Consider the following 17981-nt stretch of genomic DNA (forward strand, 5'->3'; position numbering starts at 1 on the left):
TGGCTGGCTGGTAAAGCAGATAGCAGACAAAGGCCAAAATACAGTTATTCACACCCTGTTTTATGGCTTGGTTTTTCTCATGTTGCGACATGAGATGCAAGGAACACAGCACAAAGGTTTCTATCTGCTAGAACAGAGGAATGCAGGATTCCTAACACCGAAGAAAAACCCATGGGGGCATTCCCATATGTGTTACAGTGCTTATCTTTTGAGATACAATGATATTCATAGATACAGATATATGTATAGACACACAGAGAAAACTTGAAAAAGCTTGTCTTACGCTAGATAACAATTGCAACATACTGAAAATTATTCCCTTGCAACATACTATATGCAACTAGGATGTCCTTTTAAAAGTGACTATATTGTTACAGATTCATGTTCATCCAAAGAAATTATAAGCAAATCAGCCAGTGCTTACTAGAAGGGGTATTTTTTTCCTGGCTTTACAATTATAATTTCATGAAACAATTCCTATGAATGAATCTTGGTAAAAATACTTGAAAGTAGGAATATAAGAGCCACAGCCACCTTTCCTAAAGATGTTTTCCAAGGAAAATCCAGGTTCCAGTTCCCTGGATTCTAATGCTGGCAGCTAGTTACTTTTCTTGTAACAGTCTGAGCAAGATCCCAAATCTGAAAAACAAGCTCCACCAATACTCAGGTCTAGAAATGCATGTTCCACGAGAACTTTTACTCTAAAGCAACTTCATTCCATTGTACATATATTTTTAAAGAAAGTGAAGGCAAGGTCTGAGCAAATCAAAGCACAAAATTGGAAGCAGAGGGGAGGGAAAAGCTTCCACAAATTAAACTATTATGCACTACAGAATTTTGCATAGACCTACAAATATGTAGGTCAGAAAACAGAAAAACATGAAAGAGTTGAAAAGTGAAACGGTGTAGGTTTTAAGAGTCAAGACTAATCATCTTTTTCTAAAAAAGAGCATTCCAAAAAAGCATCACCAAAATGCAAGTAAGACATAAGAATAAAAAGTTGTATTATGTACCAACAAATATTTAGTGTTTGAAGAGAACATCACAAAACCTGCATCACAGCCTTGAAATAGATATTTAATCCCGCAGACAATCCTTAGCTTAACTGGATACAAAGAAAAGTGGTTTAGATGTCACTTTCTCTATGTTCAGCTCACAAAAATGGACATTTGCCTTTTTTTTTTTTTTTTTTTCTGCTGGCAACAAATCCGGAAGAAATGGGATCAATGCATCAATGTATATCTTTGCTACATTAACCTGAAAGAATTTTTCATCCTGTATCTTTGAGCTGCATACATAAATGTAAGAGAGGCAAATATCATAGATAAAAATGAACCTGGTTTAGAAACAGACTTTTTGCCATGACGTATCACAAGCAGAGAGTTAACTTTTTACTTTCCAAATCCCAAATACTTAATACTGAAACATTCTTTGAAATGTTAACATTTAATTCTTTAATAGCATCCTCAGAGACTTCACAACTCTCACCTAATTTGAGTGTAATAGGTTACAACAACTTTTATTGCTGCACTGGACATAATTCTTTTTTTTGCGTACTTTTATGCTATGCCAAAATTGCCTAAGTGCATAGGAATAAGTTTAGTGGAGAGGCTGGGTTGTTTTTTGTTTTTTGTTTTTTTTTTTTTAAAGAATGTGAATACATTTAAACAAATGCTTTTGCTTTCTCCTTTGGTTTTCAAAAAGCAGCATTTCTGACGATGCAGTGTCTTGCTATTGTTTGTGTCCATACCCACCGCATCTGCTCCACAGAACTTTCCAATTTTTTTTTCTGTAAATCACATTGTATTTTGTATGCAAACCTTACACAGAACTGAAAAGAATTTAATGAAATGTCCTCGACAGCCCATCACAGAGCGCTGCTCTGCGTGCAAGAAGGCGGCTGTGATCTGATCCCGGCTGGGCTCTGCATTTGCCTCTCCCTGCCTTGTTCTGGCAGAGGAGAGCCCACCAAAAACTGCTGACTTCTGTCTTTCAAAAAGCAATCTAAATGCCACATCTTGAAAAGCATGAAGAGGAAACATACATTTAGAAATCGATCCACTGGCTGCAATGGAGAAAAAGAAAAGAGAGGACTCACCAAGATACATCCTGACGTAGGGAGAACAGTTTTGGTAGCAACCCTCAACAGCCTGGAAGTTAAGACTCTGCTTCTCTCCTCTTTTCCTTTCTCAGTCCCCCCCACTCCTAATTTCCCCATTTAAGGGAGAAAATAACAAGGCAGAAGACGCCAAGAGACTTTCATGACATAAACAATAAGGCCTTCCTGTGCCAACATTTCCTTTAAAAACACTTGCCAATAAAGCTCCTGGAGGCCAGCAAGAGAAAGAAATGCCGAAACAGCCGTGACATGAACTTGGCATATTTTCTGACTCACTCACTTCCCTTGAGACAATCCCTGCAAGAGAATGCTGAAGGATAATGGGAAAAGAAAATTTCTTCCAGCGAGAAGGACTTCAGCTGCCCGTGCTACAGAAGAAAACTGCCAATTAACTTTATTTCTGTTTACCTACAGCCTCGCTCATGCAGCCACCTCCGCTGCCATATTTCCTGACTCACACACTCATGTTTGCACATTCGTCTTGTAATCCTGATGTCTGAGAAAGGCAAGGAGACTTAAAAAAAAAAAAAAGAGAATCCCCGACTCCAAATTATTTCTGAACAGCAGAGCGGATGATCAATAATTGATAAAGGGTAGCCAAACACTTGGCTGCTTCACATATCAAATCCAAATTGCCTTTTTCCTTATCCATGCTATTTATACTTCTTTCAGAATTTTGTAGTGCCAGACAGGCCAGTCTATAAAACATTAGGAATACCTGTATATCTTGTATACCTGTAATGAAAGATTGTCAAGATCATTTTGTCTCACCAATCCATCTCATTTTGAGTAATACCATGTTTTCAAAACTAAATGGCTTGTTAAGAACCAGAAATTAACAACTCTTTGGAAATCGGCACCTTACACGCACCAACACGCATTCACTTCCTCACGCGCTCCTGGAGCACGGCCGTCCCCTGCCTCAAGTCCCTCAGGGGCAGACAGACAGGGGTTCAGCTGTCCCTTCTCATCCACACCTTCGTCTTCACCTCCAGTGCAGAGGGACCCTCCTTGGGAGGCCCAAGCCTGGCTCCCGAGGGAGGGGACAGGCCAGCTCTGATGGCAGGGTGCAAGATGGCTGCTCCTCCACCAAGGCGGCTGCTCCTCCGCCCAGGCCAGGGACAGGCAGGCAAAAGGGGTCTCCAGCCAGGCTCTGTTCCTGGGCTGCCACCCCGCTGCACAACCCTCTAACATCAGACCAGACAGCAAACCCCCACCTTATTCGAAGACAGACCAAGCAGAAATTTTTGTTGCTTTGCGCGGGCTGTTTGATCACCGGTCTCAATCTTGCCACGTGGAGACGCCACCTCTTCCTTCCACGTGTACCCCCTTCAGGGGACTGCGTAACGATCCATCCATCCCTCTACCTGAAGCCTGCACCCTGTCACTGAGTTAGCTCACACTCGGTCTCCGTTTTTAAGACGGGAGCAAGCACTGCCAAGCGCTCCTTGCTCGGCTGAGGGTTGTTACTGCTGCTGAGGTTTCTCTGGTTTTGCATTCAGCTCCTTAGATTAGCATCAGGGTATCACATATCAAAATAACCACTAGTGAGGATCTGCTGGCCTGCTCAGAAGTGAGGGTTCTCCACACCGACAGCTGCACCATTTTACCATAATATAGTGTGATACCATACACCCCTGGTTTCTACTTTCTAATAACTTGCTTGCTGCTTTAGCACTTGGGCTTATGTCACACTCAGCAAGCCTCCTGACTCTCCTCTAAGAGCCTGCCTCTCCTCTAAGAGCAGCCATCTTGTCCCCTGCCATCAGCGCTGGCCTGAAGACCCTCAGCAATTGTATCTAAACCAGTGCTACCAGGCTGTATCATTTTGGTTTGGGTTTTTTGGTGGGTTTTTTGGTTTTTTGTTTTTGTTTTGTTTTGTTTTGGTTGGTTGGTTTTTTTTTGGCATTCCCAGCTAGTATGGCTCTGCTGGTAAAATACTGTGGTCTGCTATAATGTACGTGATCTACATTATGAGTTATCTACTAGCTTACCTTTACTCCATCATGACTGCTGAGCATCTTATCCAGACATACATGCACGCATAGTGCAAGCTTCTTTTTTCTTAACCACCTTTTTCTGCCCACTTGCAAAGCTAACACTGGTTTGTTTTTAGGTTTGTTTTCATCAAAACTTGAGAAAATATGTGTTTTTTTTGTAACACCACCAGGGCAAGCCATCTGTGGTTGGCTGACAAACTCTGAAATTCAGGGCTGGGGCAGAAATATTTAGGAGTCAAAAAAAGCTGACTTGCTCAAGAAATTAAAGCCCTTCTGACAATCTTCCAGAGAGCCCCTGAGGAAAAGGGAGGGAACCAGAGAGACTCAAGGAAAATGGATGGGAGCCCAGCGTGGAGATTCACGCCAGAATGGTTCCTGGCCAAGAAGGAAGGTTGGCAAGTAGACAAATACAGGCTTTCATACGCAGCATTGTAAACAAGACATTAAAAATATTAATCCATTTAGATTTCAAGCACCAAGATGAGAAGCAGAATTATGCTGGTAATGGCTCCTCAAACATTTCAGCTGAATGTCAAAACTTTTGCTCAACTGTATCAAGTGAAAATACAAGGAGCTGTTGACACTCCAATATTCAAACATTCAATCGTATGGCAGGGCTGGAAAAACACAGAGGAAGGCAAAGGAATCCTTGAGCCTTGGGCAGAAACTCAAGCCCTTGCAAGGAAACGACATTCACAAATTATTTTTACCTTCATTTCTACACCAAAATAATAAATTGAAGGGACGAAATGGTTTCCTAAAACCAAGCTTCCTTTCAGAAATCTTTTCAAATAAAACGTAAATTACCTCTACTGAAACACTTTGTTTTCAAGTAGGAACAGTCATCTAGAACAGAGTGTCTTTTCGTGTGAAAGAAAGTTTAAGTAAACTTTGAACACCTAGGACTTTTTTAAAAGTTTCTTCTCTCCTACAGGAATCAGAATGTCTCCTTTTTTCCCCTTAGAAAACATACACTTATTCTAAATTATTGTATATTTAAATTTTGTTTTTAAATGTATGGGAAAAGTAATTTCTCCGCAAAGCAAACAGGTGTTCAGGACAACTGAAGTCCAGAAACATAGAAGAAACACATGCTTTTGTGGTGCACATGGTAAGCATCACGTCACCTTATGCCTGACACAGCCAGGAAACTCACGGATCTTCTACATGCTGGTGGGTAGGGTTCACAAGCTCATCTACTGAGGTGCAAGCGTGTCGGGGGAGGCCCCAGGGGAAAACAAGCGCTTTAAAGAAAAACATGAGCTGCAGTCACTATATGGGATTCAGGAACTGAGAGAGTCAGGAATCAGATGATTTCTCTATTGGGTTAAAGGAAAGACTAATATTTCTTGAATTAACGAGGTTGATCCCTCACAGAAGTCTATGTGCACAACCTGTGCTCAAGAGAGGTCTTCTTCTTCTCTCAGTAGCACCAACAATCATTGTAAAATGCTACACACGGAGGGACTGAAATATCTCCATTCAAAGCATTCTAAAGGCTAACATTCTCCATTATCTTCAGTCACTTCAAAAAGCATTAACTTAGTAAAAAGGACAGAAGAGCATCCCATCTCTTGCAACGTAGGATATACTATACCCTCCTCAGAATTATATTTCTTATCAGGTTCCTTAAAAAAAGAACGAAAATGAAAAGATAAAAAACCCTCAACTAAGCTCTTCTCCTTGCTTCTGTCTGTAGCCACTCATAAACTTAACTTAAGCTTTCCACAGTATCTGAAATGGAAGGTCTGAGCAAAGGAAAACCTCAAAACACAGAGTTAAAGAAGGAATAACTTCTGCTTAAGAGTGAGAGATTAAAGTTTAAAGAATCTGAAATTTTATAACAGTTCAAACATTTAAATGCAAATGCAAATAGCAACATATTAATTATAGAAATTCTGTGGCACTCCTGATCTTATGAATCATACTATGAAATTTGTTTTCTGAACTCTCAGTGTAACCAGAATGAAATACTGGCGTCTCAGATATTTTGAAACGATACACAAGCAGTACATTTAATAGTATCAATTTTAATAAGTTAGCATTCTATCTCAGATGCATCTGTACCAAAATGTTCTAGCTGGAGGAATTTTTATGAAAGCTATTTGCCTATTACATACCACAACCAGTGCAACTCCACAGTGGTGCAGGGAGGCATTTTCATCCTGGGGAAGGAGAAGCCATTAGCGAAACGCTGCTTGGCAAACAGTAGCTCACACATTGAAGCTGCAATATTATCCCAGCTTTCCTACATACTAAGCACAGGACTATGTTCAAAGTAAACATGTGGTCATAATTAAATAATAATTATGACTAACATCTGTGTAATACCATTCATCCAAATAGTTTGAAGCATTAGGTAAATCTGTAAACAATGGGTCTAATCCTGCACCCTTTACTCACATAATACCATGCAGTTGAAAGGGACTATGTAGATCTTGTCTACACACAGACTTAATTGTTTTCAATGTGTCAACACTCATTCCAGTGTGTCTTGTTCCGGTTTACTACTGCTTACTACAGGTGAACGTACTGTTTCCACACTCTCACTGATTAAACATCACTTTTACGGACATTTTCCCACATGGATCTCACAGGGCTTTTCAAATCTCAGTGCAGCCTCACTTCTCCTACACGCTTCTAGTAAGACAAATATTCTTTTACAGATGAGGAACTTCATTTGTTGTTAGTATGCTTAACAGACTGACCATCACATCTGACTTGCATCTGTAAACCCAGGATATACAATTTCTATTCCCATACCTTAATCACACAAATAGCCTTCTTCATCCATCACGCTCCAGAGTAAAACCACAGGAAACAGTTAAGAACAGGGGAAAATTCTGCAGTTTCTAAAAATAAAATATATTTGGAAGCAGACATACTCAAACCACTTTCAAGCATCTGTGGTACAAACGATGTCTGTTACAGAGAACCAAAGTTGCTAAATGAGTTAAAAAAAAAAAAAAAAATCAAGACGAACTTGTAGACCTTCCTGACATCTTGGTGTCAGTCTGCCTTGACAGTCACGCAACTGGAGAGCAAGGCAAGAGACCAGGAATACCTGAGTCAAATTTCATTTTGGCTCTGCTATGGATAGTTACTTAACTTCTTAGCTTCGGCTGTACCTGTAAGTCAAGCCAAATCACCCCTTCCTCTTACAGATCTTTTGAAATTCATGAAAATCCCTATGGCCCTTTAACGACAAATACCATTTACTAGTGCTAGGTATTACTTAGCTTTTAGCATTTTTCACCTTCTGTCTTAAATTTTGCATAGAAGAAAGTCACTGTCACATCTTACTCACACTGCAATTTAGTATATTTTCCTTCCAATTTTAATTTTCTTTGCAAGAGGTATGCTCATTTTTAGCTCTTATATGTATTCCATGTAACTCTGGCGTACATCAGAAAGCTTTTCTTTTAGCACCAGACAAAAGCACTGTAAAATGTCATCCAGTGCCGAGTTGTCAGCAAAGCTCACCCTAGCGCGGCAGTGAAATACAGTGGGTTTTTCCCCTTAAAATCTTTAAATGGGTTTAGGCATTTCTCTGATGTGTTCATTGAGGAAAAAAAAAAACAATTACAGTAATTGCCTCACCTAAGCAGAATTTCATCAAACCTGAAAAGAATCTAGTGTCACAACAGCAATACCTACTATAGAAGAAATCCTGCCAAAGTCACTGCAACTGCTTACACACTATGGAAGGATTTCTTGTGAATTCAGGAGAAGAAGCTGTACAGCTGCTAGCTAGCAAGGACACAGCTCTCCTTTTTCACTGATAACACCTACAGATATGCACTCTTAATTCCATTTATAGATAGTGTCTGTGGACCTTATATGAGAGAAAATGTGGATGTTAATGGTTTAATCCACAATATGTTGACAGCTTAGTTTTAACAGGCAATGAAAAGGACATGTTCTATTAAAGTGCCTTGCCTCTGCATCCAAGGCTGGGGATGAGGAGGTTTGCTTATCTCATCAGTTGTGCAGGCAGCATCTGTCAGCTGCAAAAACGGGCAGCGGGCAGGGGAGCTCTCTCATCCTCTCCAGCCAAAAAAAGCAGCAGAGGTGCTATGCTGTCTCCCGCCAGGACACCCAGAGCAGAGCTCCTGCTCGGCAGCACCTCTTCATTTATTTTTGCAGTGCCTAGGACAGGACTGCAGCTGTAAAAGCCAACCGGTTTCTCTCCCTTCCCATGGACCAGATCTTGACAGCTCTGCGGAGACCACAGCTAAACACTGAGCTGAGGCAGAGAAACTCACAGCAACTCCATTCAAAACCAAGCTGTAGCCTCCTCTGCTCCTTATCTGTGCCCTTGTTTTGGGGACAGGCCAGAAAGAGCCCATAACCCTGCTGGCAAAAGCACCTCTGGCACTGCTCCACATTCTCACTTATGGCAGGGGTAGGCAGCACACAGCCCAGATGGAGACAGGATCCTGGGGAGAAATTAGTCTCATGCTGCTGGGCACCACAGAGCTGCCTATGAACACAGAGACTCCACACTACCTCTTAGCAAATCTATAATCCTAGAGAATTTGTTTGTAGTAAGCTGTAAGTCACATCACGCAGGATACAATTCACTGATGCACCAGTAAGCACAGCACTGGAACAATTCATGCAAGGCTTTGATAGGGTCTTCTCGTGGCACTGAATTCCAGCCAGGAGGGCTGAGAAACTATCTGAAGTGAAAATGGACAGTACATTAAATGAAAGCACACAGGACAAACAGGCTTGGTCATCTGGATTTCCAGAGCTGCTTATGAGTAAAAAGCAATTCGCAGATTCAATACAATAGCAGGCTAGTCCATGCTTTCAATTCACTAGCAGTGGTAACTGGGATTTGCTTGGAATGAAATGCAGACTCAAATCTGCCTGAGATACAAGGTATGTTCATCAAAATAGCCAAACATTTTAGCTGACATTATGGCAGGTTATAAACTGCAATAGCTCAGGAGCGTTCCTGATAGGACAAGAAGCAGCTCCAGAGGATAATAACCGTTTCAGGCATCTTCGCTAAAAGCGCAAGTCAGAGTTGTCTGTAAGCGCATTTAGAGAAGATAAGAAAAAATGTTTAGAGGCAGAAAGCAAGTTAAAACTTTTTCCAAATCTAATCAGGACAAACAAAAATACAAACTTCAATTTTTCTTTCATTTTAAAAGTCACTTCTTATTGCTATAACTGCATCTCACTATCACTCCCATAATTTATTTATCACATGATTCACTTATAAACACACCCTGGTACTATCTGAGTTTATCATATCACTGATTTAAAAATTTCATATGCTGCTATTTTGGGGCTCTTGCATGCCTGAAGATGTAGTACTCCAAATCTCTGCGAGCACAACGGATTCTGAACATCCCCACGGTACATCTTTCTGACATGGTAGTAAATCCAGTGCATAGCAAAAATGCAACTAATATCAAAACACTTCTTCAGACCTGACCAAAATGCTGGTTGCATTTAACACTGAATAATGAACAAGTAGAAGCCACTCTTTTAAGAGAGATGACATTTCCGAGCGTAAAACACAGGCCAGATTCTGATGAGATCCTTCTGTTGGTCTAATTTCATTGGCTTTGGTAGATTTTCTCTAGACTGAAATTGTGCTGTGATAGAGGCCAAGACTACCTAAGAGTTCAGTTCAATTGTCCACACACGACCTCAAGTATACTGCCTGGCCTCCACCAGCTGCTCCAGATCCCGTATGAGTCTGGGTGGGTCACACATAGCATCAGCCAATCTAGATGCCGACCTTTGGTCATTCCTCCATGAACTGATTAGTCTTTCTAAAACATCTGAAACCTGGAGAATTGTTTCCCTCCAATTTCTCATGGGCTGGGTGTTTGGACCATTGAGGATCCTGGACATATTTCTCCTCCAGGTTCTGGAGCACCATAAGCAGAAGATTACTACAGTGATTTCTACAGACCTCACAGCTGAGCACAGCATATTCCATATTCTTTTCAAAGGAAGTTTTGAGACCTTCCTTCTCCTTGGGTGCACATATGCAGCAATCAAGAAAAAAACCCACCAGCATTCTCAGGCAATTTCTACTTCACTAGGATGTAGCGGAGGCCATTGGCCATACAGAAATGGCAATTCTTTGCTATTTGTCTTTGAAATACTGCATATCATGACACCTCAGACCTTCAAACTGAAAACTTTTATGACGGATCAGCCTCTTTCTCATTGGAAGAGTATACTTCAACTTGAAGCTCATAATGAACTTTCCTTCCATTGAGATTTCTTTTTAACAAAACAAGTCTGTAATCTAAAAAGGAAACCTGAAAATCAGGCTAAATTTTAAAATAAAATACAAAATATTATATTCCTACCTTATACCTGCATCACCTTCTAATAAATGTAATGCAGCTGTGGGAGGGCATTTTCAGAAGGGAGGAAAGTCCGAGGAAACAAAATGCTTTTAGTAGAATGCTGAATGGTTTCATTGAGTATTTTTAGCCTGGCCTCTTGAGATGCTCTGCAAACATTTGCAAAACTCTAAAACCGAGCCAGGGTTATGTCACTATCTTTGGTACAAATAATTTGTTAGGAACTATTTTGTTCTGGCACAGGGATATATCAAGAGAGGATGGGTGAACTGGCTTGTTTTCTTTTGGATTAATGTTGTTTGTCAACTGAAGGCTGTCTTTATGAGGAAAGAGAGAGGTGCCAAGAAGTACATTTCACCATGCCAAAATTACAGGGAGGAGTTCAGAGGCAGTCTTTTATTACCTAATTAGTTTTATCAAATGACACAGATCAACTAACAGGAGATAACTAATAGGAAAAAGGGGTCTAATGAAAAAGTAAGTTATCATCTGGATGCTCTCCAGAAAACAATTATCTCTCTAGGTAAACAAGTACTACTGTTGGGAGGTCAGACACAAAGTGCAAGGAGTGGAGGTCTTCTCAGGATACCAGCCCTCAGTGGAGCTGAAGTGCTAGAAAATGTAGTGGGATAAACTACACTGAAGAAAGGATGACTTGTGATTAAAGGAGCTAGTATCTTTTAAATAAAGTTATTCTTATCTAGCCTATAGATATCCCACTAGTTGTTTTTTTTTTTTTTGAAACACAAATCAAGTACAGCTTGCCAGATTAATATCTCTATTCAAAATGAAAATTAGGACTACAATAAGAACAGCCACATTCACCTGCTCAAGAATAAATTACCAGAATAACTTTTTTACAGCTAGTGGGGAAAATGGCAGCTCACAGATCTGATTTTATCTTGATTGCCCTCTTAACACTGGAAAGGATGATCACAAAAAGAAATAAGTAATTTTAGATAATATTCTGCTTTATCCAGAATAACCAAATATAGTATCTGGAAGGTATTTAACATGTACTTAGGTTTCCTTTCCATTATTTTCCCAATTGCATGATCTAAACTAGTCAGACAATTCAGACTCATGTGGCTCACATTCAGATTACATCAACTTTTAATCCCTAATTTGAACAGTACTTTCATGCTTCCCATTATTATTTGCTTATCGAGTGTATACCTAAAATATGCAAAACTTGTCCAATTATTTTAGCTAGTAACATGACACCAGACACACGTAACCGTACAAAGACATTTAAGAAGCCTTTCTGGGAAAAAAAAAAATCCAAAAATGAGGATTTAATTGACTAAAGGCTTGTGCCCCTCAGCAGCTTGAAGAGAAGCAACATTGACTTTTACAAACATTCTTTGAGAATTGTAAGTGATGCAACAGAGGAGTTTCATTATGCTATTCTTTCCCTTCATCCTCCTCCTTTCAGTTAATTTGAAACCAGATGGGGCAAAGGATTTATGGGAAAATGCTCAATTGGGGTTGACAGTTCTACCTTTACTGCAGAGCTGTGGGGACCTCAAGAAAGTTTCATATTTATAGTATATTGTAGTAAGGGCTGCTAGATGCAGAACTGTTGAAGGAACTTAAAAATCAGACACTCTGAATGGAAATAGCAACCACTGCCATCTCAGAACTGTGTTAAGAGCAGGGATAAGATGTCTATGAGGCCTTGGCACATCCTGGGCAGGGCTGGGTTGCACTGCCGGAAAAAAAGTGTTCCATTCGGTTCCTGTTACCACGCCTTTCCCTACACAGAAAAGTTGAGTTACAGATGAAGTTCTAGTTCAGATAAGACATCTTGACAACTCTACATCCAGCTGAGAGCACCTGCAGGGACAGAGGCTTCAGCCTAGACTTTAGTTGCTGATCCAGACGGTCACGACCCTTTCCACAGGAGCACAGACATTCCCATGAGCCTGCACATGGAACAGGCATCACCACCACTCCTCTGTGTCTGGGCAGACTTAGGAGGGTATGGGATTTTGGGGATTCTATAATAAAATAGTCCAGGAAAAATAAAAGAAAAAAGAAAGAGAGAGCACAGGATGGGAATGTAAATGAGTGAGCTCATGCAGTCACAAATAGAAAGCAGGTTTACTTGAGGAATGAAATAACCAGAAGATGAACTTATTCCATCTGCCATCCACCTTGAAAGCCCTGCAACATAAAAGACTGTAAGATTCATGGTCTTCACAAGTCTCCATGTCACTCTGCGAAGAGAGGGGATTCTCTGCCAAAAACAGTCAGCCTTCACTTTCCTCCAGAGAGTCAGTCCTTGGCCAGCAAACCTTAACCATGGCGATATCCAGACCTGCACATGGATGAGGTCACTGGCCGTGATCAGCACATCAGCATGTGTGGCGCAGATCTCAATGCACACAAAAGCCAACTTCTCCCCTAACATATGATCCCTCATTCCCACAAAACAGTACAGTACCACTGTACTCTCTCTTCTTGTCTCCTTGCTCCACCACCACCTCCGTGTTCTTCCTTCCATCCTTTCCCCTTACACTAGAACTGACTGCAAGACACGGTGCCATTGTACTGGGGCAAAATCATCCTCGGGTCTGCTCACCTTGAAAGACTGGCAGAGGAGGAAAAATTGGCCAAGCCAAGACAGTGAGCAGAATCATAAAAGTAATCACCACCGCTCTCACCATGATCACCTTCTTCCAAAAGAACGTGCCCAGACAACAAATTACCATTTTAACTGCACATCCTTTCTCTCACAAAGGGCTTCTAGAAGGCTTTGATTGTATGTGCTGTGCACAGACACTGAATTTCCAGATGTTTTGCTTACTTTTTTCTTTTTTCCCTTCCTCCTGTGTGCCCTAAGCAGCAAGTATCTACTATGTCTACCAGAGAACTAAGTAGCAGAGGTTACTGGACCCAAAGTCCCAAATCAAATTGTTTAATGCTGGGCAATGATTTTCTGGGTTCATTTAGGCCACTCAAATTTATATAGCTCTACCTATAACGTTGTGAGAAGACTCTTCCCATAAATGGGTATACATCCCAGAATGCAGCCAGAGCGATCTCCTGAGATCATCATTCCTCCACACCTACGGCATTCCTGCACACAGTTCTTTGGAAAATCATAAGCTTCAAGGCAGTGCTCTCTGCAGTGTTCTGCATGTCACGTTTCCCCAGGAAGTTTCAGTCTTCCTGACAGCATCCCTGACACCAGACTTGTCCCAGAGGCACAACGTAAACCCATCGGAACAAACAAGCCGAAGGAAAGGTGTTCATGCTTACTGCTGCTTTTGCCACAGCACTTTCAGTCTGGTCCTAGGAGTACCAAGGCTAGATGCAATGCATTGCCAACCCACGGCCACAGTAAATCCCAACACCTCTCCACAAAGACTGAGTTGGTTTGGGAAGCACACTAGAATATAGGGAAAAAAAATGATTATATGGAATGTGGGCAAGAGGGGCCATCCAAACAAAAAAGCTTCACTTGACCAGATCACTGACCTTGCCTAGGAATGCAGGCACCGTACACAGGAGGAAAATTATGTGTGCTCAAGCTGCAGTTAACACCCAGATTCATCTGCTGTTTTCCACAAGGAAAAGCTGTGTGTAAGGTCAGAAGGCAATAAATCACATTTCAGTTTGGATCAGCTTATTGTTTAGGGGACACACACACAAATATCAACGGCTTTTTGAAATTAACAGTGAGTGATTATGTGAGGCAAACGTAATGAAAAGACAACAGTCTCTTAGCTAGGGGTAGAGAATATTCAACCAAAACCTTCCTCCGACTCCCACTGAGAACAACGCAATATGGAAGTAACCAAAATTATGTTTTAGAAGAACGAGGACTGAGGGCTTTCTGCTAAGTTATTGTTTTCCTGAATCACTATTTGCAAGACAGCTTTCTATGTCACAATAGCATTCCAATTATTGACCTTTTATGTGATAAATTTACTGTACATTTTTGTCTAGGAGCAATAGTCATAAAGGACACTGAGCGATCGGTCCTCCATTTCCTGTTATAAAACTCAAACTAGGGAAAGAGATGATAAGCAATTAAGAGGTTTAACAACACATGTGATTAGCTGCAGTCATATTAAGGGAGAGTGATTCTTATGCACATTAAGTGGATTATTTAATTAAGTGATATGCATTTCAGCAGAATGTACTGGATAAGAGCATATGCAAGTTGCATGCATGTCGAAAAGAAAAGTGTTCTTGTAAATTCAATACATATAGGTGGGAACTGTCACACAGCCTGTTACTAAGGATTATCCAATACTTCCCCTAAGATCCGATTTGCTTATAATTTTGCCAGACTAATTGTCTGGGCTGAAACTTGCCATGTTGGATGCGTGCCTCAGGCAATTTTTTTTCTCACATCAGCCAAAACTGTTCTACGATTTCGAAGATAAAAGTCAGGAAAAAAAGACATTGTTTTACAGTGAGAAAACAGGATCTTGTAGCTCCTCCTTCAAGAATTCAAATATCTTTCTTGTTTTAAATAGGTAAAAGGTGCTTTTTAGTCAGGGAAGTGCCTTTTGTCAGGCCAGTTAAAACCAGTTCAAATCTGATGACACTTAAAACCTCCGCAGCTTCATGAGAGGTGCTGGATATGGGGTTTAATGCTGGGTACCAGTGACAAACACCATCCTCACATGAGGCGAGATGCCTTCCTGGCCTTTGCTGCTACCTGTGCTGCAGCCCGGGTTGGATGTCACATGTGGCCGAGAGCAAGACTTGTGCTGACCCACACTCCCAGGGGGAAAACCTGCTGAAAAGAGGAGGAGAAAAAAGGCATACCTGGCCCATATACACCACTTACGGAGAAAACAGCCAATAGGATCCACTGAAGAGGTTAAAAGGAAGAGGATTTAATTAGCTGACTGAAGTGACTTAGATAATGAGTCTACAATTAAAAGAAAGAGCCAGACAGGGTCACGGGTGGGGTACAGCGCTTGACTTTGCAAACTGTGGATGTTGTGTGTGTACAGCACTTAAGTAAGAATTAAATGCACTTAAACGGACACTATAACATGGTAACTCAGAAACGGACAAAAAAAAAAAGAAAGCTAATGTTCTCAGATCCCAACCCTAACATGCTGCTCCTAAATATTCAGGCACCTCCATGCAGGTATCCCATTATTTAGACTCTAAGCACCCTCATAACTGCGATCAGAAATAAACCTCTGTTTATAATGAGAAGATCCCCCTTTTTAAAGGGTGTACAAACTTACCCCTCTGTTTCCATGATTAGAAATCTCTCTACAAAAAATGAGAAAGAAGATTTGAAGTACCTCAAACGGCAACCAGGCGGACAGCTCTCACTGAGTTTTGTAAGGAAATTTATGCCTTTGAAAATCTTCTCTGTCTCCTTACAAATCCAGCTATAGACAACTTTTTCGCTGTCCTGGGGAGAGGACATCAGAGGTACCAATCACAATGGAGAACACAACGTTAAGCACAACCCTTTGGAAAGGCAAATGGTGTGTTTACTCTACAGCTACTGTGCAGCACAGCACCTACTACTCAAGCCCAGTAGCAGCAAAGAGTCGGCGCAGGAAAAATCCCCGTGCCCCTGCCTTCGGAGCTCAGACCCAGCTCCAGCGTGCCTGCTCCACCACGGCTGCTGACATGCTGGAGCACCCGAGGTCACTCTGCCAGAAGGTGCTGGCAAAGATGGGAAAGTCCTGAACCGCCATCCTCTGCAGGCAGGCAAGCAGGTCGGGCACTCTGTGTCAGCGCAGGAGAATTTCTGAAGGTTTTCACTGATTTCTGCGGTGGTTTTCAAGCAACAGTCAGAAAGGAACCGCAAATGCTTGTTAATCATTTACCTTTCTTGTGTTGGTTGCTCAATACAGGGCGGGCATTGCACGTGCAACTACACCACAGTCTGGAGTCAAAATGGAATGGAATAAGGCAGAAAACTTTTTGTGACTGGGAGTTCAAGGTTGTACCCAGAGATCATACTCAGAAATATACACAGAAACGTATTAATTTAAATTACTGATTTTAATTTTTTCTTTTTCCCCCAATGTTCAGCTGACTTTCTATGTTGCTCACCTGTTCTCCTTCTAGCAGTGAATTCCACTTTGCCCAGCTAGCCGGTTATACAACAAATTAGTCTAAAAGGTAGAAGATGAAAAGGAATGCTGGCTGTGCAGTTGGACCCTGCTTTTCTTCCTATCCCATACAACACCATTTAATCTCACAAATATAAACTTCAATACCCATTATGACAACACGATTTTCATTGACTATGTGCTTATTAATGCCAACTTTCCTTCAGCAAAGAAAATCACCTTCTCCCAGGAGAGAGACAATTTGCAATTTCATAATAATTGCGGTGTCTCTTAAGTAGTTCTAATTTTAACAGGACGAAGTACATCCTGTTCTACAAGGACGACAGAACCATTACACAGCACAGTGCTACAACCTTTTCAGAATGCAAGCACCTCATTAGAGATCAGAGATCAGTAAAACAAATCTAATTATCTATGAATTATTATTTTTCTTATTATTTAAGAACAGAAACATATCGGGACTTTGCATACCATGCATTTAAGAAGACATACATAAAAACATGAGATTCAAAAAAGTTAGGACCTTGAAAAATTTTCTTCCATCATTTGAATGTAAACTATTAGATAACATTTGAAGAATTTTGGTGATGAAAAGGAACATAACTGAAATTTCACAAGACATGTATTTGTCAAAACACAGATCTTCTACTCCCCAGTCCTGTTTCTCCATTGCATAAAACTATTCCCATTACTGCTGGCTGATGTGGCATATGCTCCCAATAACGCAGCAGAAGAGTCACCTTGGTGTATACATAGCTTCTCCTCCCCCTCAATTCTGGATACGTTCAGTCTTACTACTTGTCACTGTCCTCTATTTCTTCCATATAAAAATTAACTCTAGAGCTAGCAGGGGAATGAAATAAAGTACACTTACAAAATAACTTATGCAGCAACTCCGTGATTTATATTTGATCTAATTGCTAAATAGTCTACTAGGGACTTGCTAGATCTGGCCCAAAAGTTACCATCAACAAATTACAACAAAATGTGTGTTGATGCACATAAAGTGAAAAGAATTGCCTCAGAAAAGCAACACAAAGCATCAAGTGAATTGGAAACGGTCTGTGAAAGGCAGAGGGCATGCACTGCAGCTCTTTCATGCTCTGGTTGGTTTTTGTGAGCTTGATTTATGTACAATTAACCATTTTTTTCCCTGCATATAATTTCATTCAAAGCTGTGCTATCATTTTTACCCCCCATCCTCCTGCCACAGCCACATAAAGCACTCCAGCTTAAAATGGTGACAACTGAAACACGTTGCCACAGCAAGAGTCCAAATTCTCTATGTTAACATAAAATCCCACTCTCTTTTCTCCCTCCTGCTCCTCCTATCATCACGAGAATGAAATAAATTAATAAACTGTAGCTCTCAGTCTAATAGAGCCTTGGCCAAAATTCAAGCTCGATAATTAATTACATTCTGTCCCTCCAAAATTCCCACGCTAGGCTGACTAAAAGA

At 40.9% G+C, this 17981-nt stretch overlaps 1 protein-coding gene across 5 annotated transcripts in view; it reads right to left on the minus strand.

Annotated features, from left to right (window-relative positions):
- Positions 1 to 17981, minus strand: part of THRB (thyroid hormone receptor beta) — a 160859-nt gene that overhangs the window by 78152 nt on the left and 64726 nt on the right. The window contains exon 1 of one of the 5 annotated variants that reach the window (XM_086742679.1): positions 10461 to 10527. The exons of the other annotated variants lie outside the window; for them this stretch is intronic. The gene's annotated coding sequence lies outside the window, so the exon portion shown is untranslated. Of the gene's footprint in view, positions 1 to 10460; positions 10528 to 17981 lie in introns of those variants that run through there. 5 annotated transcript variants of the gene reach the window in all.

Source organism: Chlamydotis macqueenii, chromosome 2 (assembly GCF_036417535.1).
Source record: "Chlamydotis macqueenii isolate bChlMac1 chromosome 2, bChlMac1.mat, whole genome shotgun sequence".
Lineage (NCBI taxonomy): Eukaryota > Metazoa > Chordata > Aves > Otidiformes > Otididae > Chlamydotis > Chlamydotis macqueenii.